The sequence below is a fragment of the Talpa europaea genome, assembly GCF_964194135.1.
Source record: "Talpa europaea genome assembly, chromosome: 7".
NCBI classification, from domain to species: domain Eukaryota; kingdom Metazoa; phylum Chordata; class Mammalia; order Eulipotyphla; family Talpidae; genus Talpa; species Talpa europaea.
In genome coordinates, this window is record NC_140074.1 from 18,346,459 (window position 1) to 18,374,010 (window position 27,552).

The following is a 27,552-nucleotide window of genomic DNA, read 5'->3' on the forward strand; positions in this document are numbered from 1 at the left end:
GTGAGCTTCTTCCCTATGTTTTCTTCAAGTAGTGTTATGGTATCAGGTCATATGATTAGGCCTTTGATCCACTTTGAGTTAGTTTTTCTAAGTGGTATGAGAAAGAAGTTCAATTTCATTGTTTTGCATATGGGTCCTCAGTTTTCTTAACACCATTTGTTAAACAGACTAACTTAACTCCATTGGAAGTTCCTGGATTTAATTCTGAGCTATCTGTTCTATTCCACTGGTCTATGTGTCTATTTCTGTGCCAGTGGCACACAGTTTTTATTATTACTCTTTTTTTTACTGCATAAACTGAAATCAGAAAGTGCAATACCTCTGACTTTGTTCATTTTTCTCAGGATTGCTTTGGCTGCTTGGGGTCTTTTGTGGTTCCAAATTTAGGGATTATTCCTCTACCCCTATGAAAAATGTTTTTGGAATTTTTATGGGGATTTCATTGAATCTATAGATGGTTTTAGGAAGTATGAGCATTTCAACAATATTAATTCTTCCAATTCATGAGCACAGGATATCTTTCCATTTGTTTATGCCCTCTTTGACTTCTTTCAGCAAAATATTATAATTTCATTAAAAAGAGCTTTCACTTCCTTGCTTAAATTTATTCCTAAGTATTTTATTGGTTTTGGTGTTTTTGTAAATGGGCCGATTTTCCTTATTTCTTTTTCCAATGCATCATTATTTTAAAGGAATGCCACCAATTTTTAAACTGATTTCTTAACCTGGCACTACCAAAATCACTAATGAATTCCAACATTTTTTGATTAACTGTTTGGGATTTGATATATGTGCATTTGTGTGTGTGTGTGTGTGTGTGTGTGTGTGAGAGTGTGTGTGTCGTCACAAATGCACATATAAAATTTTTATCATGAGGGCCTCCCCGGTGGCACAGCTGTTGAGCGCTGGGTTGCAAAGCTGCCCGCAGCCTCTGCAGCACTGGTTCGATCTCTGGCTGCTCCCCGGCCACCGGAGGAGGGTCCCACATGGCGCGCAGACCTCTCCTGCCGCCCGCTGCTCCCCTCAGCAGTGTGCTTCGGTCCTTCTGCCTGCTCTGCATCCCGTTCTGGCTCTGGTGAATTCTCTCACCCTCCGCGCTTCTGACTGTACCCAGTGCTTGTATAAATAAATAAATAAATAAATAAATAAATAAATAAATAAATAAATAAATAAATAAATCTTTTAATAAAAAAATTTTTTATCATGAAAAGCTGTTACATTTTACCAATTCTTTTTCTGTGTATATTAAGATCACTGTGTGGTTTTTGTTATTCATTTATTGATGTGATGAATTAAGTTTATTGATTTGCATATGTTGAACTATTAAATAACATCCCAGGGATAAATACCACTGGATCATGATGTATAATCTTTTTTTTTTTTTTAAAGATTTTTTATTTATTTATACAAGCACTGGGTACAGTCAGAAGCGCGGGAGGGTGAGAGAATTCACCAGAGCCAGAGCAGGGAGCAGAGCAGGCAGAAGGACCGAAGTACACTGCTGACGGGAGCAGCGGGCGGCAGGAGAGGTCTGCGCGCCATGTGGGACCCTCCTCCGGTGACCGGGGAGCAGCCGGGGATCGAACCGGTGCTGCAGAGGCTGCGGGCAGCTTCGCAACCCAGCGCTCAACCGCTGCGCCACCAGGGAGGCCCAATGTATAATCTTTTTAACATATTCTTGGATTTGGATTGCCAATATTTTACTGAGAATTTTTGCATCGATATTCTTTGTTTTTTAAAGAATTATTTATTTATATAAGAACTGGCATGGGAGGGTGAGAGAATTCACCAGAGACAGAGCGGGGAGCAGAATGGGTAGATGTACTGAAGACACTGCTGAGGGGAGCAGCGGGCGAGACAGGAAAGGTCTGCTGTACCACGTGGGTATCTCCCTGGCAGGCCAGGAATCGAACCCGTGCTGCAGAGGCTGCAAGCAGCTTCATAGCACAGCGCTCAACCCACTGTGCCACTGGGAGGCCCTTGCATCGATATTCTTCAGGAATATTGCTCTATAGCATTCTTTTCTTGTGATAAGTCTTGCCTGTTCTTGCTATCAAGGTAAAGCTGGCTTCATCAAATGAGTTTGAGAAAGTTCCCTCTTCCTCATTATTTGTTGGGAGAATTAAACTCTTTATTCTAAAATAGTACCAATGGATCATTTTTTTAAAAGAAATGCTTCTAAAAATTGAGAACAAATTAAAATTGTGACATTATTTGACTTCTAAAATTCCTTGATATTTTAGAAGAATCTGAGGATAATTAGTATGAATTCTGCTTTAAATATTTGGTAGAATTTGGTAAATATTGGTAGAATTCATAATTGAAGCTGTCTTGTCCTGGAATTTTCAGTACTCAGATTTTTTGATTACTGACTCAATTTCATGACTCATTATCGACGTGTTCAGTATTGGCAGTTATTTTTGGTGCCTCTTTCAGTATCTTGCTTCATCAAACATTACTGACAATGCAAAGAATAGAATACATATGTATATATATGTGTATATATATGTATATGTATGTATCTATATATAGAGAGAGAAAAAGGAGTCAAAAACTAATGTGAGGTAAAAGCAATAACACATGGGAGAAAATTTAATAGAATAAAATAAAGAAATTAATCCAAGATCTGCAGGTTGACCCCTGCTGGGTCATTTTTCTAGGGATCTGGATAAAGAACATGTGGTATATATGCACAGTGGAATACTACTCAGCTATTAAAAGGTAAAATCTTGCTATTTGTAATAACACAATGAAATTTGAGGTGATTATTCTAAGCAAAGTTAGTCGAAAGGCAAAAAACAAATACTGGATGATTTCACTCATGTGGAATATAAAGAAATAAAGCAAATGAACAAGCAAAAATACAACAAACCAACACCTAGACTTTGACAATATGACTTTTTACAGAGGGGAAGAGGAAGAGGGGTGTGGAAGAACAAGTAGAGGGGATTCAATTTGATAGTGGTGAATGGTGCTAGAATTCTGGGGGTGGCTACAATGTACTATATATATTTATCAAGTTGTGAAGTTAAAGTTCTGAAGCTCATAGTTTTATAAAGCAATGATATAGCAGTAAAGAAAAAAATGCAAATAACTACTGACATTTTCTAATTTAAAGGATACAAGAGAATTTGTTATGTAATATCAAGGAAGACTAGGAAGAAAATAAAAAGATTATCAATAAAGTGCAGAAATCAAATTGACCTTAGACTTTTAGACAACATTAAAGGCTGAAAGACATTAAGGTAAAGATTACAGAATTGCAGGGAGTAGAGGAATACTATTTCCTGTCACACCAGGCAGTCATTTTGGAGTGAAGACAATAAAAATACATTAGTAATTTGAAAAGATTCAATATATATTATCCAAGTACTCTAATAGAAATAATTATAAAGGGCATACTCCATGTGATAAAGTATCAAAAGGAAGATCACAACCATGAAGAAACATTGCATAAAAGACACTAGAGTGAAGAGTGCTATTATTTGAACAAAATGATGTTGTCTAAAAAGATACTGAAAGTACAGTAAAATCAAGTGAAGATTCAAAAATAATTTTTTTTGAAAAGAAGATAAATAATGTAAATCCATTTAAGCAAACAAAACTTTGAAAAGTTTAGTAGGGACAGTTTTTCAATCATGTACCTAACCTTACACATTATGACTAGGAATATGAGCTTGGAGCCAAACAAACTTAGATTTTACATCCTCACTATATTAACTGAGGTGAATTATTGATCTTTCTGAGCCTCTGTGTTCTCATCTATTAAATACCTACCTTGTGTGTATTGCTCTGAGGATTAAATGAAAGAACAGACTAAAGCCCTTAAATATAATAGTGACTTTGTAAATGAAAGTCCAACTCCTCTCTTCCCAACTGTATTTGTATTCCCTAGGAAGTAAATTTTCTTAGTCAACCACAGAAATGATTTTCATCTTTTTTTATCTTCATGATTGATTATCAGTTGATCATGGCACCATTGTTCTAACTTTATTTGTCCTACCTTCCATCATGTCCTTCAACAACAACAAAAAAAGCTAATTAGTGTATCTTGTATAAACACACTGCTATTATAAATTGCTTCATCCTTTTCTTCCCAAATTGACAGAAGCTAAAATCTTCATCATGGATATAGTAGCATCAACATTACAGCAAGGCATTTGCCATGAAATGTAAATAATCAGTTAAAGTAATAGTTATTTTCCATGTCAAATTTATTCTTAAAAGTCTATTTTTTCAGCCCTAAGAGAAGCTAAATTTTTTCCTATCTAAAATTTATACTTAAAGAAATTCCACAGAGGAATTCAAATTAATTTAAAATTAACAAGAACTGAGATCATTTACATATTTAATTTAAAATTTTAAAATCCAGATTGTTTCTTATTCCAGGAAAATGTTCCTTTGACAGTAATAATTCAGAATTATATCAAGTTTTCACCAATCTTTACAGAGATGAAAAGAATCTGACACTCATAAAGCATCTATATAAAATAGTCAGCTTATAAAACTAAATATTTAAGTCACATCTAGGGAATATCTGTCAACAAGTTATTTCTGTATACATGAAATTGCATTAAATTTTATGTATCCACTCCTAATAATTATAGAGCACCTTTTGTACAAATAATGAGGAAAGAAAAAACATACCTGATAATAAACTGAATTCATCCATGCATTTAAGTTAAATTGTCATTTTTATCATGTTTACATGTAAACAGATTTTTTATAACTAAAGCAAAAATCATTTCTCATTTATAAAATCTACTTCAATCTCTGCTATCATGAACTTTTGAACATTAGTCTTAATCTTTCAAAATACTTATACTAAAAGAATCAGTCACCATACACACTTCACCAAAAAAGTAACTTTTTTTTAATGACTCATGTCTCTTCTCTCTGAAGTGTCTTTTTTGTTCACCTGGCAGACAATAAAGGATTACACAAGACCTGAATATCACTTGGAAATACCTTGTTTAGTCAGTTTGGATAGAAAGTGGGCTTTTTCATTTTTTTTTTTAAAGATTTACTTATACAAGCACTGGGGTACAGGCTAGAGGTGCAGGAGGGTGAGAGAATTCACCAGAGACAGAGCACAGAGTAGAACAGGCAGAAGGACCAAAGTACACTGCTGAGGGGAGCCGCAGGTAAGACAGGAGAGGTCTGCCGCACCATGTGGGTATCTCCCTGGCCGGCTGGGAATCAAACCGGTGCTGCAGAGGCTATGGACAGCTTCACAGCGCTGTGCTCAACCCACCACACCACCAGGGAAGCCCAGATTTTTCATTTTTTATAGAAAATATACTCTGTATTTTCATGCTGTAGGGCAACAGGACCTTATTAATTCTACTGAAAAGCAATGCAACTGAATAAATGATCCATATGGTATAGGACATAAAATACATACTAAAAAGTTTACTATTTCTACTTATTTATCATTGGTTTCTGTTCTTTTAGTAGTGAAATTCCAGAAGTATCTTCTTCAAGCACTGCCAAAATCATTACTTCCTCTATGTGAGCTACCTAGATCCAAAAATCACAGCTATCTATATAGCAAAAGAGACAATAACAAAAACAAAGACACCCTACTGATGGGGAAAATATCTGCACAGATACTTAACATATAACATATAACACATATATTTAACATATAACAGATAAGGGATTGATTTCAAAGATCTACAAAGAGCTCACACAACTCAACAGAAACAAAACAAGCAGCCCAGTCAAAAATGGGCAGAAGAGCTGAAAAGACTCTTCTCCAAAGAGGAAATGAAAATGGCCAACAAGTACATGAAAAAATACTCAACATCAGTTATAACCAGGGAAATGGAAATCAAAACCACAATGAGATACCACCTCACACCAGAGACAATGGTCCATATTTTAAAAATCAGGCAACATGGACCTCCCTGATAGTGTAGGGGTTAAGTCTTAGCACTATCGCCCTGATAGCCTGAGTTAGATCCCTAGCCAGGGAGCTAACCCACATGGCACAGCAAACCTCTCCTCTCTCACCTGCTGCTCCCCTCAGCAGTGCATTTCAGTAAATCTGCCGGTTTTGCTCCCCACTCTGTCTCTGGTAAATCCTCTCGCCACCCCCCACCCCCACCCCCCACTCCCCACCAACTCTCGCCTACACCCCATTATGCATAAGTAAAAAAAAATAAATCTTAAAAAAAATTGGCCACAACAAATTCTGGTGAGGATGTAGAGAAAAAGAAGCCTTCTTACACTGCTCATGGGAATGCAAATTGCTCTGACCACCATGGGAAATTGTGTGGAAGACCCTCAAAAAATGGAGCTACCCTATAACCCAGTATTTCCACTTCTAGGAATCTACCCAAAGGACACAAAAACATTAATTGAAAGGGAAATCTATAATTCTATGTTTATTGCATCACTATTTACAATAGCAAAGATAGGGAAACCACCTAAATGCCCAAAAACAGGTCACTAAATCAAGAAGATGTGGTATATATATATACACAAAAGAATACAATTCAGCAATCAAAAAAGATAAACTCATGCCATTTGCAGCAACATGGATGAGTTGGAAGGGATTATGCTCAGGGAAATAAGTCAGAAGGAAAAAAAAATATCAGGTGGTTTCACTTACAGGAGGAATATAGGGAAACTCAACAAAAGGTCAAAAAAAAAAAAAAAAGAAAAGACAGGGCCTCCCCGGTGGTACAGCGGTTGAGCGCCGGGTTGAGAAGTTGCCCGCAGCCTCTGCAGCGCCGGTTCGATCCCCGGCTGCTCCCCGGCCACTGGAGGAGGGTCCCACATGGCGCGCAGACCTCTCCTACCGCCCGCTGCTCCCCTCAGCAGTGTGCTTCGGTCCTTCTGCCTGCTCTGCTCCCCGCTCTGGCTCTGGTGAATTCTCTCACCCTCCCGTGCTTCTGGCTGTACCCAATGCTTGTATAAATAAATAAATAAATAAATAAATCTTTAAAAAAAAAGCAAAAAAAAAAAGACAAAAATAGTAGGCAAACTATAAATTCAAGGCATGCAACAGGGGAGGGAAACGGGAGATGTCAAAATGGCAGGGACAAGCACAAGAGACTATGGTGATGGTTCATTGGTGTTGTGGGAAATCTTTGGGGACTTCACCTGATGGGAAAAATTAAACATTGTACAAAAATGAACAACAATGTAAAAAAATGAATTTGAAAAATAAAAATAATTTTTTTGAAAAATCACAGTGGACTGCCAGGGACTTTTCTCTGCTGAGAAAATTAATGGAAAAAAGAACCCATTAACCATGGGCTCAAATTCACTGGAAAATATGTGTGATGATGACCGCAGTAACAAGGACTGTTCCATTAATATTAAACAAAAGAAGAAGCAAAATCATGTTAACTCATCTTAGCATCTTACAAGATGTAAGAATTGGTCATAACTACAAATTTTTAATTCAGAAATAAAATCATCACAGAGAGACATTCCAGGATGCCAGAAATCTGAGAAGGTGAAATTGGGAAAAAGCGAAGACAAAAAAGTAAGTTTAGTAGTTGAAATAATGGTAAAATGACCTCAGCAAGAAAGAAATTGGCTGTGTCAATTTTTAGATGTGTATTTATACCCAAGAGGCAGAATTTTAAGTATGCCAAAGTCAGTATAGGATATTGTCAGCCAAGGTTAATATAAAACAATCATATCACAGGGCAAAGGCATGGGTTTGCATAATTTTTCTCATCATTTTTTGAATAAAAATATAAAATAGTCATCTGGAAAGGAACTTCATGTTTTTCCCTCTTATTATTTATAATCACAGTCTCTTCTGAGATCTCTTTTGATAACAGAATATTCTAACACCTTTTCCCACATTTCCATGGGGAAATGTTAAGTATTGTTTTAGTCTAAGTAGAATCTTATTTTCACCTCTGCTTTGGTACTTTAATTACTAGCCATAAGCAGTTAATTAGACCATTTCTTTAAGAATAAATAGTTGTTAATACATAGAAAAAAAGAAGAAAAAATATAAGAATAAGCAGTCTAACTTCTGACACCTTGGCAGCTCAGGGGAAAAGGCAACATTAATGAAGCATTTCACCCAGCTCACTAATTTGCATCACAAGCAACTTAGTTCATAACTTCCAAAGTTCTTTGCCATCTGTAGATGGTCTCATGACCTGGGTGAGGTGAGTCGTTCTTTCCTAGTCCCTGGGCACAGGTGACCAATCAAACCTGATTGACACTTGGCAGGTTGTCAGTGCAGCTAAAGGCTAAATGAACACACAGAACAGAGTAGCCTTTTACACTGCAACAGTGACTTCTCCCAGAACAGGATGGAATGTCTCTAATCCCTGAGGAGTTGAATGAAAGGAAAAGAATGCACATTCAACAGAAGGAAATGGAGAATTCATATCAAATGGGCATTTAAGCTTCATCACCTTCATCACTTTTAAAGTAACCTCTTTCATTTAGTTAATATAGATCTTTGTAAAATTGTAAGATGCTTAAATCTGCCATAATTATGAACTTAAAGGAAGTCCTCAGGCAGTAAGCCACTCTAAAGAAAGTAGAATCATAACCTGTGGTCATAAACTTCCCTGATCACTTTATTTTAGGTAAGCATCATTCCTTCTTCCAAACAATGCTTCACCATACTATACTTTATTTTGTAATGAAAAATCGAAAGAAACAATGAGTTCAGGGAAAGATGGACCAGGATATGAATACCTGTAAATAGTAGCATTCCCATAAAATTCTAAAGCTACTCCATAAACAAATATTGAAAAGTAAATAGATGTGGCTCTTGTATAAACTGAGACAAAAACATACTACCTGACTTTAAATATTCATTTTTTTAATTTTCAAAAACAATTAGAATGGCTTTTTAACAGCTTTCACCAAATAAATAGGAAGCTGCACATCAATAAAATTAATATAACATCTTTCATTGTCCAAAAACATATCATTCATGGTTTTTTTAACTGAATTTTTTCTAATAAATACTTTAGAATATAGTACAGATTTTTCCTGAATTTTGCAAGGACAGTAGAAATCCAGTTTCTAACTTAACGCATACAAACAAATGAGCTCCCTTTTTTCCATTACGGATGTTATAAGATGGGCTAACAACTATATTGTAGAGTTTCTAGGTAAGAAAGATGTATTAGAAATCACAATGTATACAGTGAATATAACTGAATTCAGAAAACAGTCAATTCACCCACACATGAAGGTGCATTGTATTGGCATGTTATTTTATAGATATATCTCTGCAATAAGAATCCAGTCACTGTTTTTTTGTTTGTTTTATATTACCTCGATTGTCTAATCAAAAGATGATTTTATAAAGTGTTACTAACAGCATCCTTATCCAATCTGGATTCATATGGATTGAATCCCTTATTTACTTTTATGTTTTTCTTCCTAAAATTTATGAATCCGATTACAAATCACTGCTGAGTGACATTCAGAAGATATTGCAAGGGCGTCTACTCTAACTTTCTTGTCAAGTGTGTTTCAGCGGAGGGATTATTGATGGAAGTCTGAGACATAGATGAAGAGGAATTAGAGCTGTGAGGTATAGAATTGCAGAAATTGCATCTAGACAAACAGTTGAAAGCAAGATGATATTCTGTTCAAATGTTTCCTATTTCAAGGAACTCACTAGAGTCCTATTTACTAGTGACAAGTATTAACAGTGCTCACAAGTTTTCTTCAACCTGGTGAATTGCTCAAATTAAGAACGTAGTTTTAGTTAAAAAAAAAAAAAAAAAAGCTGCATCAAGACTTGAAAGCTGTAAAGCAAAACCCGAAAAAGGATTTCATCACACAATAGGTTCCAGCTCTAATCGATGTATTAATCGGCAAACTTAAACTATGAAGTAACTGGCTCTTGCTTAATGCTCTAGTTCAAATGAATGATTTTAGCTATTCATAAGCCAGAACTAAATGATTCCAGCAAATTCTTCACAGATAACTAAAATATCAGCACTAAAAAGTATAAGGACTACATTTCAGATGCGAGGCAGTAAATGCCCATCTCCCCAACTCATGTCTTCATATTACCATATATTTAATTCTATTTGTTCCTGAGTCCTATTACAGAATTCCCCAAAATATACTTTCCAGATCACTGGTCCCATAGAATGTCTATTAAAATAATTCCTTGATAAAATATGGCAGTGTCAAAATTAGAGAATCATTGAAAAATATGCTAATTAATTAGATTTTTTTTAACTGCAGATCATCTCAGACTGCCTATAAACTAATATATATTGTGATGTTCCATGGTGGGGACATACTAGTCAGAATTTTCAAACTTATTTGGCAATGGAAGGTCTTCCCCCATTTTTTTAAGGATTGCTTCAAGTACTAGTCTAAGGAGTGTATATTATAATTTCATAGGCCCATGATTGAGATTATTAACATAGAAAGGCTGACTGTTTTTCCAAAGATCAACATCAGTTATTTGACTTTGGGAAATTTACAGCAAGATAAAAATATATTGTTTCAGTGACTGAGTTTTATCCCCTTTCCACACCATCACTCTCTCCCGGTCTATCACATCACTAGCCATCGGGTGATCACAACATATTCATATAATCACAGATATTCAAGCTGGCCATTCATACCAACATGCTCCCCTAAAACCATACCCTAGACATAAAAGTAACATCCTTTTCCATTTTTATAATGGCTTTTCTTATTTCTATTTGTAACATACTATTACTGTGCTGAAAGACTGGTACTTATGTCCCATAAATTTTCCTGCCTTCTCCCTGTTGTTACCTTTCATATAATGACCGGAATACTTTTGTCAAATTCTGCTTTTTACTATAAAAAAAATAGCTCACAGATTCTCTATTTTGAAAAAAAGAAAAAGGGCCTCCCTGGTGATGTAGAGGTTAAGTCTCAGCTCTATCACGTCTGCAATCTGAATTTGATCCCCAGCCAGGGAGCTAACCTACATGGCATAGCAGACCTCTCCTGTCTTGCCTGCTGCTCCCCTTAGCAGTGTGTTTCAGTAGATCTGCCTGTCCTGTTCCCCACACTATCTCTGGTGAATTCTCTTACCCCCAGCACCTCTGGCCTACATCCCAATTCTTCTACATATATATAAATAAATCTTTCTAAATATAATTTTTTAAAATCTAGCTTTGCTTTATTTTCTTTGAGTAGACAAGATTGAGAATTGAAATGCCACCCATTGGAAATAAGAATATTTTTCCTAAAGAATGTGCATGCCATTCATTTGCTTGGGAAACTGAGTCATCACTAAAATGACTGATATTTTATACTTGCCAAGTGTACTGAATTCTGATCTCTATACTGGCCTCCATTTAATGAGCACCTACTTTAGGCAAGAGATTCTGCTCAACACAACACATTTTACCAAAAGTTATCTTCATAATATCCCACTAATTTTAACCTCATCTTATAAATTGGGATCCTGAATCTCAGAGAAAAGCTTATCACCATAAGTCCCAGATATCAAGTATTAAGCTAAGCTTTGAACACATATCTGTCTGATTTTTAAGTCCTTCCAGAATACCAAGTAGACAACTATGTCACTATTTTAACAACTTCACACTAAAATAATGAGCACATGTGATTACAGCATTTGATAAGAAATAGAGGGGTCTTTACTATTCCAGCCAGTAGTGCCTTTCCCCACTTCTACAAAAAAGAAGGGGAAAAAAGGATTCAAGCTTTTGTTAAAACTGGCCTTAACTGACAAAGAGCACAAAACAAAACAGAAAAAAAAAAAGAAAGAAAGTCCAAGGATGAACTGAGATGGAGCAACATTCACATTAGATGTCTGAGACACTATTTTCAAGTTATTTTAGAGTCATCTGAGCTACAAAGTCTCTTATAATATTAATTATGGCCCTACCTTTCTGTAAGTGTAGCATAGTATGTCCTTATAAAAGCGTCAAAGTTTTCAGATAAGGACTCCTCCCTACAAAACCTCGCTAATGTAGCACAGTATGTCCTTATAAAAGCGTCAAAGTTTTCATATAAGGACAACTCCCTACAAAACCTGGCTAATAAATCTTGACCATGACGTGAAACGCAGGAGAATTATTGTATAAGAAATGTCCCTTTATCAGCAAATGTGCTGACTTGCCAGGTTGCATGGTATCAGTATTAATAATTAGGCAGATCTAAAAGGTCATGAGAGACAGAAGAGCAGCTGAGGCCACTATGGATAAGTTTGTTAAATGACTTTCTCTTTGAACAAAAGCAAAACATGGGGAGAAATCAAACACTGTACAACAATGAACAACAATGTAGTATAAATATATATTTAAGTATTTTAATAAAGCAAAACATTATCATATAACAATTAACTTGAATATGACTCAATTATTTTCTTTACCTCTCTCAAACTAGCATGTCTGGGCCATGGTATAGACAAGCAACCTCTGAGTCTGAAAATGAGACTTTAACATTCAAATATATTAGTTTCTGCTTGTCAGAATAAAAGAAGATGGAAACAAACTAATATTTATTAAATACTACTAGGTGCCAGGAATTATGCAGGCATTTTATGTTATTGCATTAATCCTCACAACTCTATAAAATAGGTATTCTTTTTAAATAATTATTAAAAGCAAGATTACCACATTACACAAATTCTGAGGATGGCTGTTCATATTGCAGTATACCATGTCAAAGTCATTGTTTCTTGGTTTATATATTTTTAAAATATAATTGCAGTGAAACATTCATCTTTTAAAAAAAAAAAACAGCCAAAATGAAAAGGTGTGTGAAAAACAGCCAAAATTACTGTATACATGAGATCTCTTCCAAGCTCATAGGTGTTGCCTCTATTTAAACTTGACACCACCCTGAGACTTAACATACTCTGGTTCACTTTTGAAAATCCTTTTTTGTATATCATTTCTTCTAAGAAGAATTGCTGGAGCCCTTCATTATAGTTCCCCCCAAAAAACTAATTTTTCATACTCTCATTACTTCAGCTTATATAGGTAATTCTATTATTCTATTCCCTGAATAATATTGCCATTAACTTTGTTTGTCATGTAATTTTACATAGAGAGTGTATTTTATTCATCTCTGTATACCCAGAACCTAACAAAGTATTTGGCAATATAGGTGCTCAATACATAAGTGATGACTGTTGAAATGAGTTTAATTGAATTGAATTGGCCTGACTTTAATTAAACTGAAGTGAATTTTATTAAATTTAATTGGCAGCTGTAACTAACTTTTCAATCCAGTTACATCACTGACTTCCCAGTCACTTCATGTCTTGATAAATTAATAAAACACTTTAAGTTTTTAGAATTACTTTACTAAGACAAAATAATACTTCTGTTTACAATGTCAGGAATGAATGGGTGAAAAGCGGGATCCAGCATAGAGGGTCCTCGTACTGCTGCAAGTTGGCTTACTCAGGTAAGAACTTAAGGTTTTCTTCACACTTTGGCCTGACACTTAGCTGGATTACGATAAGCACTAGAAGCACAGTGAGGCACAGAAGCAGAAAATTAGACATGCCACATATCTAAATATAGCACAAGAGAGAAAATCTAAAGTTCCAAAGAAAGCAATGTAGAGGAATTCATTACTTTGGTCTCTCACTGGTATACTGCCAAACATTCTTGTCAAACATCTTTGTAAAATTATTCTAAAATCAGTTTTAATACATTTTAATAATTTTGTTTCAGAATATAGCACTTTGAAAAGATAATTATCTCTAAATTGTTAAACCACAGACAAATCTCTTAAGTTTCTAGAGGTTACTAGGGTTGAACCACGTGGTCAGGGGAAATCATTCCACTTAGATGCAATGCAAATACCTCATGGAGTGATGCCAGGCTGGCATATTGCATAAAGAAATAGAACATGTAATCAGTCGTAGTGAAGTTGAGAGGAACCATACAATTAGACGAAAATAAACCCGGAACTTGGATGCTTATGGTATAGAGATGATGATGGAGATGATCTCCTTTTTGTAGCTATCTGGGTGAAATGCACTTCTAGATTATTTAAAGCCAGAAAGACAAAAATCCCTGGCCCTGCCTTTGCCAGTGTTTCGATAAGGCTAATAGAGGACAAGTAAGCACCTTATAAATGAGAAAGGCCTCTTCACAGGACATTCTTTCCTAGAAACGTAAAGCTGTAGCAACCTGTCTCAGATATCTCAAACTTTACACATCATAGATGGGCAGATGAAACCTCATTTCACATCCGGAGTTTGGGTAAGTCAGAGATATTTCAGTAAGTCTTGAGATGGGACTAGAATGAACTAACTTACAGTTTAAAAAATTTCAGAATTTTTGAAAGATATATAAAATATTTAAGGTTTTAAATATAAAAAGTACCTAGGTATACTTGATCAAAAACATGTACTTAGAATATAAACTTTGAATGTACTACTGAATAATCTTAATAAAAAAGCTACTACTTTGCAATCTTTGATTCTTTTTTCAATTATAACCACTTCAAGGTTTTAGATCTGACTGTGGGAACCATGTGATTAAAAAGATGAAGGTGCAAAGTTCCTGATATTAGTACAAGTTATTTCCAGAATCAAATTAGGGGAAAGAATAAATCTTTTAAATCTGCAGTCTCAACATTAAAGTGATGTACATGTCACACTTACTCAGTACCTTTATATAGGAAATAAAAAAAGAAGCAGGCAAAAGGTTCTGACAATCCCTACTCCTCAAAAGATGCTTCAGTCTCTGTAACGTATTTGTAAATAGAAAATTGTAAAACTACAATTCCTAAGGTTTAATGATCTAAATTGTTATGCAAAAACAAAACAAAATATTGTATAAGAGTTGACTCTTTGAAAATATAAGATCAAAATAGGTAAAACTAACAAAAATTGTTTCATTGGAATGCAGGACTGTAGCAAGAGCTGAGGGAAATGTGACTTGAAATACAGATTTGAGGAGCTATCTGCATAGAAGTGATAGTTGAAGGCCTGAGTGAAGATGAGAACTCCAAGGGTGAGATCTGACAGAAATGGCCTTTGATTCTCAGGGTGAGAAGCAAAGCACACAGATTCATAATGAAATACTGTAGCCTCTATTTTTCACAATGGCAGGGGGCAGAGAAAGAGCTTCATTAGGCAGCTGATTTTCTCTTTATCCCTGTTGAGTCAGAGTGCTGGGCTGGTTCCCATTCTGATGATTGTTCTTATATAGCTTTTCAGCTACATCAGGCTTCTAAGTCACAGAAAGTGTGCACCAAGCTCGGAAACACAGAGAAATGCTGTGATAATGACCTAAGAGAAGAGCAATGCTAAGCTACCTGCTAGAAGACTCTTGCCTAAAACAAATCATACTTCAGGATAATTTTGTTAAATAATTCTTTATTTTTAAACTAACCAGGCTTTCAAAAAGAATAGCTAGAAACCTAAAGCTCTATTTTTGTCCTTTTTCGCTCATAAGCATTTCTCTTGAACTTAAACATGAAAATAATCAGACATAGCTTTTATTTCTGTTATAACAAAATTACCTGTATATTTGTCTGCATGCATTATAAATATATATTATATTTTACTCTCTTCAGGCTACTTTTATAGATCACTAATGAAAAGTGAATCAAATATCATTGAGCTTTCCATGTGTATACATTTCAGCATTCATCTATTCATTATAAATGCCTTTTAGTCCATATATTTCTAGATGCATGAAAAAGAGTTTACAATTTTAAAATACCTTTTCCCTAATGGCAGTAGATTGTCATAAAAATAAAATAAAATAAACCCAAAAAGTAGGGAATAGAAAGGAAGAACAAAACAAAGGAAAGGAATAAACAAAATATTCTATAAAATGTCACTGCCATTTCAGATCACTTTATTCAGTTTAGCAGCAACATGAGATTATGTTTCTCTAATTCACTAATCCTCTAATCAAATATTGGTAGACACATAGCACCCTGACCCAGAAATATATGAGCAGATTACACCATAATAGATCACATACATATATACCAAAAAGCACAGGAAACATTAATCCATTCCTTCATTCACCAATATGTTGACCATCTTTTATGTTGCAGGCATTCTGATTCTGAAGATTCAGCAATGAATAGCACCCCTGTCATTTTGAAGCACAGGCTAGATGTCAGAGCTCAAGAGCCTGGCACCCATCCCTTGGCAGAGATTATCTTTAGGACAGTAGCAAAGCAGTAGAACCAATAGCCACCCTCACATTTATTGCCCCACCCCAATTTTTTTTCTTTTCCCTGGATAAAATCATAAAATGCTAGCGATTAAAGTTATGTTAGAGATTTTCTTAGATTAGCTATTTCACTGCCATTTATTTATAGATGTGTAAATGAGGGCCAGAGGTTATCCAAAGATTATTCAGCCAGTTATGATAATGACAAGGCAACAGGAAAATGTTCCTTGTTTGTCTGCATGTATATGTACATGTATGTGCCGAGGAAACATGCAAAGACCATGTCAGCTGAAAGTGAGGCAATTCCCCCACTTCCTAGAAATTTTTCTGCATTTTCCAATCAAAAACTTGCTATCTTACTTTACAGAGCATTTCTTACTTATCACTAACTTCTCTGAGCTCTTAAATGAGCAAACATTGGGAATGCTGCCAAATTTTTTCATCTCTTGATGTCCCTTCCATAAATTAAGATAACTCATTTTCTCTCACATTTCCCATAATCCAGAAAATAAGAATTGAATGTAATTTTCAAAACTCAGTATAAAATCCTTTGTCTTTCTTTTTTATGACTGCCTGTTTTTGATCCTCTGAAAATATACAAGATAAATTTCCAACACAGACAAGCTAATGTTATATCCTGACTATACTTAAAATAACTCAATCATTTACATTAATACTAAGAGAGTAAGAAGCCCCCACATTTAGTTTCAAACAACATGAGGTCATCAGCATATGAGGGAATCATATACTCCTGGTCATTAATCTTAATTTCAGAAATTACATTTGAAGATTTAATTCTCTCTTCCTATGTCTAGACAGGCAATGAGAAATAATCTTTTCAACTTTAATTGCATTTGCTCCTATGACTTCATAAAAAGGACAATTCTAGTTGCTATTTGCAATAGAAAAAAAATCATATATAATCCTCATTATCACATAAGAGTTGTCAGTAACCTCAATAGCTGTGCCTCCACGGGAGACATAAAAGAAGTATAAAACAAAGTTTCTATTCTTAATAAAAATCATAATATTCATCAAGAAATTATTAATCATCTGCTGTGATTATAAAGGAATGCAACACAGTAGCTCCTTCACCCAGCTTAGTTTCCATTTAAAGACAGAAGGTATATTGCTTTGAAAGGCTGCCATAAAAAAAAAAAAATACCACAAAACCAGATGGCTTAAAAAACACCAGGAATTTATTTCCTCACAGTCTGGAGGTTAGATGTCCAAGATCAAGGTGTTGGAAGATTTGGATTTTCCTGAGGCCCCTCCCCTTGACTTAGCTGGCCACCTTCTTGTCCTGTTCTCCCTCTGTCCTTCCTCTGTGCTCATGCTTCCATGGTATCTATTTCTCCAGGCGTCCAAATTTCCTCTTTTTATAAGGATACCAGTCAGATTGGATTAAGGCCCACTTTGATGGCCACATTTTAACGTAATTACATATTTAAAGACCCTATCTCCAAATACAATCATTTTCTGAGGTCCTGGCAGTTAGGAATTAAGCATATAAATTTGCTTTTTATATGTTTACAAAGAGGGGGCATGATTCAGCCATATCACAAGGCATTGCATATAATAAAGAATAATAGGTAAGTCAGGAGAAGATGATGTCTGGTATGTTGGTAATGATCTGCACCTTAGAAAAGAAGTGAAATACTTAGTAATTAGCCGTTATGTTGACAATAGCTGTACTAGATACTTTAAATGCATGTAAGCACATGGAAATCACAAGCCAACCAGTTATCCTCATGTTGTAAGAAACTGAGACTCAAAGAGGGGAAAAGACTTCCTTATATAATGCAGCTGGAAATGGCAGGGGCCTTGAGGAGTATAGGTTTGTCACTACCATTTACCTGCCTGCCACGAGAATGTTTCCTCCCTGGTATTGTTCCTGGTTCTGCCATTCACTATTGTTCTTGGACACCTCATTTAACTAACCTGGAATTCAACTTCCTAATCAATATTATAAGAAGTGTCTTTATCCACTAAGTTTTCATAACTTCCTATTAGATATTTTACCTTGCTGTGAGAGTAATATAACCTTTCACATACACTTTGGAAATTAGGGAAAAAATGGGAAAAAAACTAAATGCAATAGTCCAGTCAATAAAAGTACCATATATCTTTTGCTAGATTTCTTCCTGGTGCCAGGCCCCTGAATAAACAAAGGTAGAATTTCCTTCTTGTCTCACTCACTTTTGGAGAAGCAAATGGCTCTATCCTTCTGGGAACCAGACTATGCTAGCAAAATAAGAGAAAGAGGAAAACCACATTCTAAACAGCCCATTTGGGATGTTTCTTTTTATGCATGCTTATCCTTGAGCACAGATTGAGATGTGTCATACAAATACATACATACACACACACACACACACACAACACCAGCTTTTTGAAAAAATAACATGGGCCAAGAGGAAAAAGACGCCTAACCCTGAGGGAACAGCCAAACGGTAAAGACATTAAGAGATGCACACCTCAGATGGAAAAGACTCCTTGTTTTCCTTTCAGTGACTCATACTGGACCTAAAAGTGACACAGGGCAAAAAGCAAAGAGTACTACCCTGCTTTCTGGCCACAGAGTGTGCATTTGATCATCTAAGACTTTCCAAAAAATGGACTATATGCTCTTCCAAAAATTAAGGACATGGCAATGTGGTTATATGTTTGGACACTACACACACACACACACACACACACACACACCAAAAAAAAAAAAAGCAACACAAAAATGTGTAATAATCTGTGTCCTGCCTCTACTTCTGTTGGTAATTCATCAGCATATTTCATATCATTAGATAGACTTAACCTCAAGTTTTTGCCTGTATTTCACTAATAAGTATACCAATCAGTTCACTTAGTTATTATTCTAGTTTTGGACCTTTGAATTATTTCCATTTTATATGGAAATGTACCCAGTGAGGCAGACTATAATTTTTGAGAGAAAAAATTAATTCTGCAAAGTTGTGTGTGAGTAGTCTTTGGTGGCAATGTTATCTTCAGGAGAACATTGGTTTGAGGAATGTAAAATGAATGACACTCAGAAATATAGTAAATTTTATTAAGAATGTGTGTGTCTGCTGGTGTGCCTAAACCACAAATAATTGGTGGAATTAAGCAGGACACCTCTCCCGCAAAGTCATATACTCTAAAAATTTATGTAGGATCAAGGAGCCTTCTCAAAGATTCTTTTCCTAGGATGTTTCACATAATTGGAATCTACTTGAAGTCAGATCATGAGAAAGTACAGGTAATCCCCAAAAAAATACCCTCTAGAAAAAAATAATGTGATAGTCCAGACTGGCAACTGGGCCCAAGCTCAAGCTCTAGAATATTGTAAGGAAGGGTGGGTTCGGCGAATTCGGCTGATACAAGAGCAACTCTTGACACAGTTACTATGGCACACCTTAAGAAAAATAGCTTGGTATATACTATAAATGAGCTGGTCACTAAAAATTAAAATCAATAGCTATTTTGATGTGAAATGAACATATTATAATATCACCAGGGAGGAGACATGACTTCTCCCCCTGCACACAAAGTAACAGTTACCAAACGGGAATACTGGGTTTCTTTTAGCTTCGATGCTTCCAACATTGTCAACACTCTGATTTTGAACGTCATGGTTTTAGCGGTAACTCCTTATCATAGTGACAATAGTACTAGCCAGAGAGGACAAGTCCTCATTGAGGTGAATCAGTTTTAGAGATCATTTCCAGCAAAGTTGTAGTAACAAATTTCCTAGAATAAATAAATATCTTGAGACCTTGGGAGGGGAACTCTGGGACAAGAAAACAGGATAGTAGGTGATTCATTGGCTGTGAGAGTAAAAGGAAATTTGACCTTAATTTGTATTCTTAAGCAGGTGAAGCAGGATACAGAAGCTTCAGTCTTAAAAATAGCCATGTAATAAGCATCTTCTAGAAGAGTTTGTACAGCATTTTTGAATTTGCCTTCATGATAAATTTCCAGTAGCAGATACAGTAAATTATTGTCATTTCTAGATAGCAATTAAATAATGTAAAGACAGAGGTCCTCCCTGGTGGTGCCGGCGGTTGAGCTCCACACTGTGAAGCTGTCCACAGCCTCTGCAGCACAGGTTCGATCCCCAGCCGGCCAGAGAGAATCCCAGATGGCACAGCAGACCTCTCCTGTCTTGCCCACTGCTCCCCTCAGCAGTGTATTTCAGTCAGTCTGCCTATTCTGTTCCCCGCTCTGTCTCTGGTGAATCCTCTCACCCTCCTGCGCATTTGGCCTGTACCCCGGTTCTTGTATAAATAAATGAAAACTTTAAAAAAATGTAAAGACAGAGATGTTGTAAAGATGGTACACCCCAGGGCCTCCCTGGTGGGGCAGGGGTTAAAGACAGCACTATCAAGCTATTGCCAGCCACTGCTGCACGAGCTCAAGCCCAGGCTGGCCAGGGAGCTAATATGGTGCAGCAGACTTCTGCCTTGCCTGCTGCTCCCCTCAGTAGAATATTTTAGTAGATCTGCCTGTTCTGCTCCCCACTGTCTTTGGTATTTCTCACTCACCACACCTCTGGCTTACACCCCAGTTCTGGTATGCATAAATAAATCTTTAAAAAAAGATGATAAAAGAATCATTCAAAGAGAGAATCATTGTGAGTTAAAGAATCAAATGACTAAGATGGCATGGTGGTAGGTGTACTATGGTAATAACACATGAAGGGGGTGAGGGATCCTATACTCCCAAAATATAAACAACAGTGTAAAGCAACATTAAATCAATTAAAAGAATCACTTAGATAAAAGAATCAATTGAAATATGCCTTCATGGAAAATGAGGAACTGGAGCACAGAAAATAAGGCAAGATTTAGTGTATAGTGAGTGCAAATGGTGAAAAGTCCCAGTATCACCAGATTATTTATTCACTCATATAAGTAATTAGCATTATTATATGCCAGCAAATGTTCACGGTACTAGGGGAACAAGGAATCATGCTGATTTCACTTAATTAAAAAGTTGGCAAAGAGAATGTCAGTTAATGAGTGTGTTCATTGGTCTTCCCTCTTACAGAAAAAAAAAGCTAAACTTATGATTTAAGGTTAGAGGGATTTGAAAAACACATTTCATTCATTCATTTATCTATTCGTTCGACACTTACTGAGCACATCCTTGGTTCAGGTATTCTAGCAAGTACTAGAGATAAAAGAGACAAGACTAAGTACTTCTCACCATTTGGAAATACAAATACATATGTAAAATTTATAAAATATTCTCTACATTTTATATACTATATTTCATGGTAGGTTCATAAACTCACAAATTCCTATAGATTGTGATATTTAAAATTTTTACCCAAGACATCATTCCTTTCATCTAGGAAATTAGTAATTCTTTTATAGTTGAAAGTCCTACATAAAATTATTGGATTTCCTTTTTTTTTCTTGATCCAACTTCCAGGACTGTTATTTTAATACACTGTTAGCTAAAAAGCTGATCAATATGAATAAACAACATAAAGGCAGTCTTCAGAATGTGTTGTCAATCAACCTTAGTTGGTCCTAAATGGTAGAGCAAACATGTTAGCCTTAATTATTTTAGTATCCAGATGGTTAGAGATGGTTTATAATATTTAATGTAGTCATCTAGAGCATTAAGAAAAATGAAAATAAACAGATAGGGTAGTTTCACATTATCAATTGACTTCTTCCCCTAGAAATGATGAAATCATAATACCTTCAAATCTGGGTTTTGAAAGAAAAAGGCATTTCCTTACCTCCTCAGTCACAGTGACAAAATATAGCATGCTGTGACCTGTCACTGCCCTGTCACTGTGACCTGTCACTGCCCCAGAGAAAAGATGACAATGTTTCAAAGAAGATGAAACCATCATATCAAGCCAAAGGACCTCTCTACAACACTATTAGTTAACACCTGGTTCAGAATGTACCACCTGGTGTTTCCTATTCAGTCTAACTTTGTAAAAAGTTAGCTCACTAAAACCCAACTAACCTATCATCGAAGCACTGGGCAAAATCTCTACTTATGATTCTCCAATCAGGAAGTCATAAAGGCAACAATAGTTTCTTTATAAGCTTCCTTCTGTCTCTGCATCTCCTGAAAAAAAATAATCAAAAGGTTTATCTAGGTTTTCTCCTTCAAGTAAGATTTATCCAGCTTTATGTGTATTTAAATAATAATGTCTAAGTCAAACACCAAGTCTTATTTTTTATTTTGATTACTCTCAATGTGCCTGGCATACAGCAAGTGCTCAAGGACTATTTGGCCTTGACTTAGATTGCTAAAAATATCTGTATTGGTGACTGAAAATGCCCATTACATGCATATTTTTTAAAGATAACTAAGGAGCAGTCTGGCCCAAACTAATTGACACCTGAAAGTCACCTAAATTGATTCAGACCTTATTAGAAGTTGAATCATGTTTCAAATAATTTTTTGGCATCTTTTAAATAATCCATGAATGTCAAAGATGAAAAAATTCTAGAATTTCTTATGACAATCTTCACTCTTAATTAATAATCCACACAACGAAGATGACTTCAATTATCCATTTCATTGCTGGCCCTTTTAAAAGTTTACCAATACTACAATCATTATTCATACTAGTTGAGTTACAGAAAGGTTGATAGCTAAGAATTTGCTGAGATAAACATAATTTAGGTACAAGATCAAAACAATAGGGGATTCCTGATACACAAAAGTACTGTTTTTCGATAATGAGCTCAAATCCCCAACACCCAGCACTCTCAGGGAGTTCACAACATGACAGATTCATCGCAAGCATGTGTATGGACTACTGCTGGGTTGGGGATGGCATAACCACTACCCTCTAAAAACATTTTTACTGCTGCAATAATAATGAAATAAAAAGTAAATCCACTAGAAAAAATTATAATTATTGACTCCACTTCTTTTCCATCAGTCTTAGGAGTGATTATCACTTCTCCTTATGCTTTTAGATACTGAGAGGGAAAATACACCATACAATCATATTAAGAAAGGCTTATCCTGATGTCCAGTCATCTAACATCTCACAAGCTTTCCATGGTTTCAAAGAAGTTTGCAATAATTTAAGAGTATATCATTTCAATTTTGAGACAAAATATAAATAATACTGTGTTAATTCTCTAGAAAGGTCACTGCCATATGCTTTTGTTTTGTTTTGTTTTGTTTTATTCTATTGTACTTTATAGTACTTTCTAATTCTTCTCACCCCAGTACACACAGACCTACTAACAATATATTTACCTACACTCCTACTACTTTAGCGTGGAAGCTCAGGAATTCACATTCCAAAACTGGTAGAGCTTAGGGATACAAGCCCAAATGACTGCCACCTTTTAGATGCATCTAATTTCAATGTGAGTGTAAATTAATTATCTTCTCCCTCCAATTGACACAGGCCAATTTGTACTGAGAGGTGAGGGTGGCAAGACAGAAGGGGTGATCAATAGCCTGTTATGCAGGGCCTCAGTAAATCTGATCCCCAGGGGGCTCAGAAAGCCAAAGAGGGCAAGAAGTTAATGGGGGCAGGATAGCAAATCTACACTATAATTTAATTTACAAGTTGAAAAACTGTGACTATTTTGCCAAGAAGTGTCTTATCCCATTTTCCTCAATAGCAAAAATCCATGATTATCAGTCTTTCATCCAATTTGAATTAAACACCCATACAAAACAGAGAACTAAAACCCAAAGGGGGTTTTATTTTAATGTGACAAACATTTTAGTGGATTTCATAAGATAAATTATTGTTCCAGAAATGTACTGGCTTTGCAGTACATTTAAAATGTGCCTTGATTTCAAAATGATCACATTAGGACCACATTTGGTAATCAGATCAACACAGACTCTACCAAATATTCAAATATCTGGGGTATAGCTACATGTATTGGTCACTATTCTCAATGGCAGGGATGCAGAGCTACAAGATAAAATATATTATTTAGGTCCTCAATGAACTCACAGTTAAGAAGGGGGGGTAAGTAAAATGTTATAACCAGTGTACTCTGTGCATCTATCAATTAAGAATACTTATAATTTTATCACTTATTTCATAGCAAGAACTAAATGAGATAATCTGTATAAATTATTTAACAAAATTCCTGCATTTAGTAATTTAAATAAGGATAGCATCAAATGGTAATAATGACAACTATTATGCTGATGGTGATGATGATGGAATATGATGATCATCCATCTAGAATACACTGAAGTCACAAAACAAAGATTAGAAAATGATTTGTAGCAAAGATTTCCTGTAAAAGATATAAATATGAGCTAAATTTTTAAAGATGAATAACTCAATAAAATAAAGCAGGAAATAGAAATACCTCACACAGATAAGACAGAAGCTCCAAGGCCTCATTTCTTACCCTGAGCAGTTTAGAATCCCTTTAGATCACTTATTTCATTCTGTCTTGTAGTGGCCTTGAACCAGCCATCGCTTTCAGTGTGATATTCATGGAAGCCCCCAGACACTTTGAAAGACCCCTGTGTCTTTCTGGATACCATGCAATTTACATATGTCCCTAGATCTCTATCCTTTTACATCCTGTTGAGAACCTCTTGTGCTATCAATTTACATACCATCAAATTGACCAATACTATGTTTTATTTTGCTTTTATTCACATGAAATCTATTTGTCCTGGTATTTGAAACTGCAAATCTGTCTTTTCCAATCTGTCATTTCCAAATCTGTCTTTTCCCATCTGTCACTAAATATCTTCAGGTCTTACCTATAGCATATATTGCTTTTGTACTCTGTAAGAACATATACATGTATCAATATATTGTTAAATTTATATTTAGTCCATTCTTTATTCTTTTGTTTAAAAGATTTTTTTATTTATGCATACAAGAACTGGGGTACAGGCCAGAGGTGCAGGGGGGGTGAAAGGATTCACCAGAGACAGAGTGGGGAACAGAATAGGCAGACTGACTATACTGAAATATACTGCTAAGGGAAGCAGCAGGTGAGTCAAGAGAGATCTGCTGCACCATGTGGGTAGCACCCTGGCTGAGGAGCGAACTGGTGCTGCAGCGGCTGCGGACAGCTTCATAGATTGCGTCTTAACCCCTTGCACCACGAGGGAGGATCCATTATTTATTCTTTATGCACACCTATAACACAGTAGATACCATGTTCTTCACATTTGTAAAAGGTGTTACATAAAATGGGAGAAACAGTGTTTCCCCTCACATAGCCTGGAAACTTATAGTGGGCTAGCTCGATATTAAAATTTTGTTTGACTGACCCTTAAAAGCAGACCATAGGCCTGAAACACTCAGGAGGAGAGCGGGAGGTAACGGGCAAGAGTGTTCTTGGGCAGTGGGGTAGAGCACAGTGTGGTGGATGACCTTGGCACTCTGATGGTGAGAAAACTATGGTGATCTCACATAAGGGGAGAAATCCTAAATTGTGAAAGAATAAACGAGGATATAAAAAAAATAAGCTTTTATTATATATTTTTAATTATATATATATTTTTATATCATTCTTCATTTTTGTACAACGTATGCTTTCTCATCCTGGTTACAGTCCCCATGAAATTTCCACCACCAATTCACCCATGTGCCATCACAAAAAATGAGAATTTTGACATAAATAAAATTTTGTTTGAATCCCCAGATGCGAAAAGAAACTCTTAACTCTGAAAAAATTTAAGAAAAACTTTGTCAAATGAAGAGTACACATTTTATAAAGCTATATAAATAGTGAACATTATCCAGAACACATATCCCAGAGCAGACTATTATGCATAATAATTTAAATGAGGTTCAGGAAGCAATAGGTAAATGTTCTGCAGATGGTGCTTTAACTGAATTGTAATTTGGAAATATGTAAAATTCATACTCTACATATTTTCTAAACAAAAAGTTCTAGACACATCAAAACACAGTGATTATTGTCTGCTCATCATCTAAACTCTGTCTATCTTTCACCATCTGACTTTGAACCCAAGACCTTTATAATCACTGTGAATGATAGGATGAGGCCACCTTCCCTTCTAGCTTCTTGGGTAGGTTCAACTAATGAAAGATTCCATCAGAGTGTCATAGATTAAAAGGAAAAGGAGAGGAGAATTTTATTCCCAAACGTCTCTCTCTACCACATTATTGCAAATTAGTGATATCCTTCTATCAAAGGCATGCCTCCTGCCAGGTAGCCAAATCTCTAAATGGCCGTAACTTTTCTCTCTCTTTACCTTTCTAAATCTGAAGCTGGTATCAGGACCATGATGGCAATTGTCCAGAACCCTCATCCATACCATATAATGTTACTGGGCATGTCACTGTCCCTAATTGATGTCCTGTAATTATATCCATACCATTTCAACACTTTCCTCTAAAACACTCTTCATTTATACCATTTAAGTTAAGCTCTTTGTTCCCAGGGCCCTGACAGATACAATGATATACAGAAGTTTGAGACAGTCAGCTCCTCTGGGTAGAAAAGGTTTGCAGTTTTATACAAAACTTGTACACAATGTCATTTGCTCTTGAACAGACCTCCAGTTAATGAGATCATATCCAGACAGCATAGGAATATTTATTTTGTTAGGTATACTCTTCAAAGTTCCATTAAATTTCATACTTATATAAAACATAGGGTATAGCCAATGCCTCCATGGTTACTAAAGGAAAAGCCAATTTTCACCATTTCATTATTTACATGATAAGATTCATATGATGCTAGCAGAAAACCTCCTAAGGTCAAATAAGGAAAGAAAAATTCAAATTCTCTTCCAGGTAACAGAAAATATGTTCTTATATTATTTATATTTTTAATTATTTTTTTTAAATCTTTGTTCATTTTTAAACAATATTTGCTTCCCCCACCCCCTCAGGTGTAGTCCCCATAAAGTTTCCTTCACCAATGCACCCGTGCACCATCACCTCAGTCCCCTGTGTACCTCCCTCCCTCCCTCTAATCCCTCTCCTTCCTCCTCCCCTGCAGGATGTCTCTGGTTTATAATTGTCTGTTTTTGCTTTGTTGTGTTTTGCACTGTTCTTATAAATATAAATAATATATATTCAAAGAGATAATTGAAGAAAACTTCCCAGACATATATTATTTATATTTATAAATGTCTTAATGTATAATGACTTCCCTCTCTTTACATAACAGACCAAAATCATATAGGAACATGAATTTATCTGGATACACTGAAACCAGTCCTAGTCACATGTTTTTCAAACTATTCCCCTGATTCTTAATTTATTCAACAAATATTTATCAAGTATCTACTACATAATAAGTAATATAATAGATGTTGAGGGATGCATAACAGATGAAAAATTATATGCTAACTTGATGGATCATAAATCCAGGAAGGGAGAAAATATTAAAGCCACTGGCGAGGGTCTCACATGGCATGCAGACCTCTCCTGCCTTGCCCGCTGCTCCCCTCAGCAGTGTATTTCATCAGTCTGCCTGTTCTG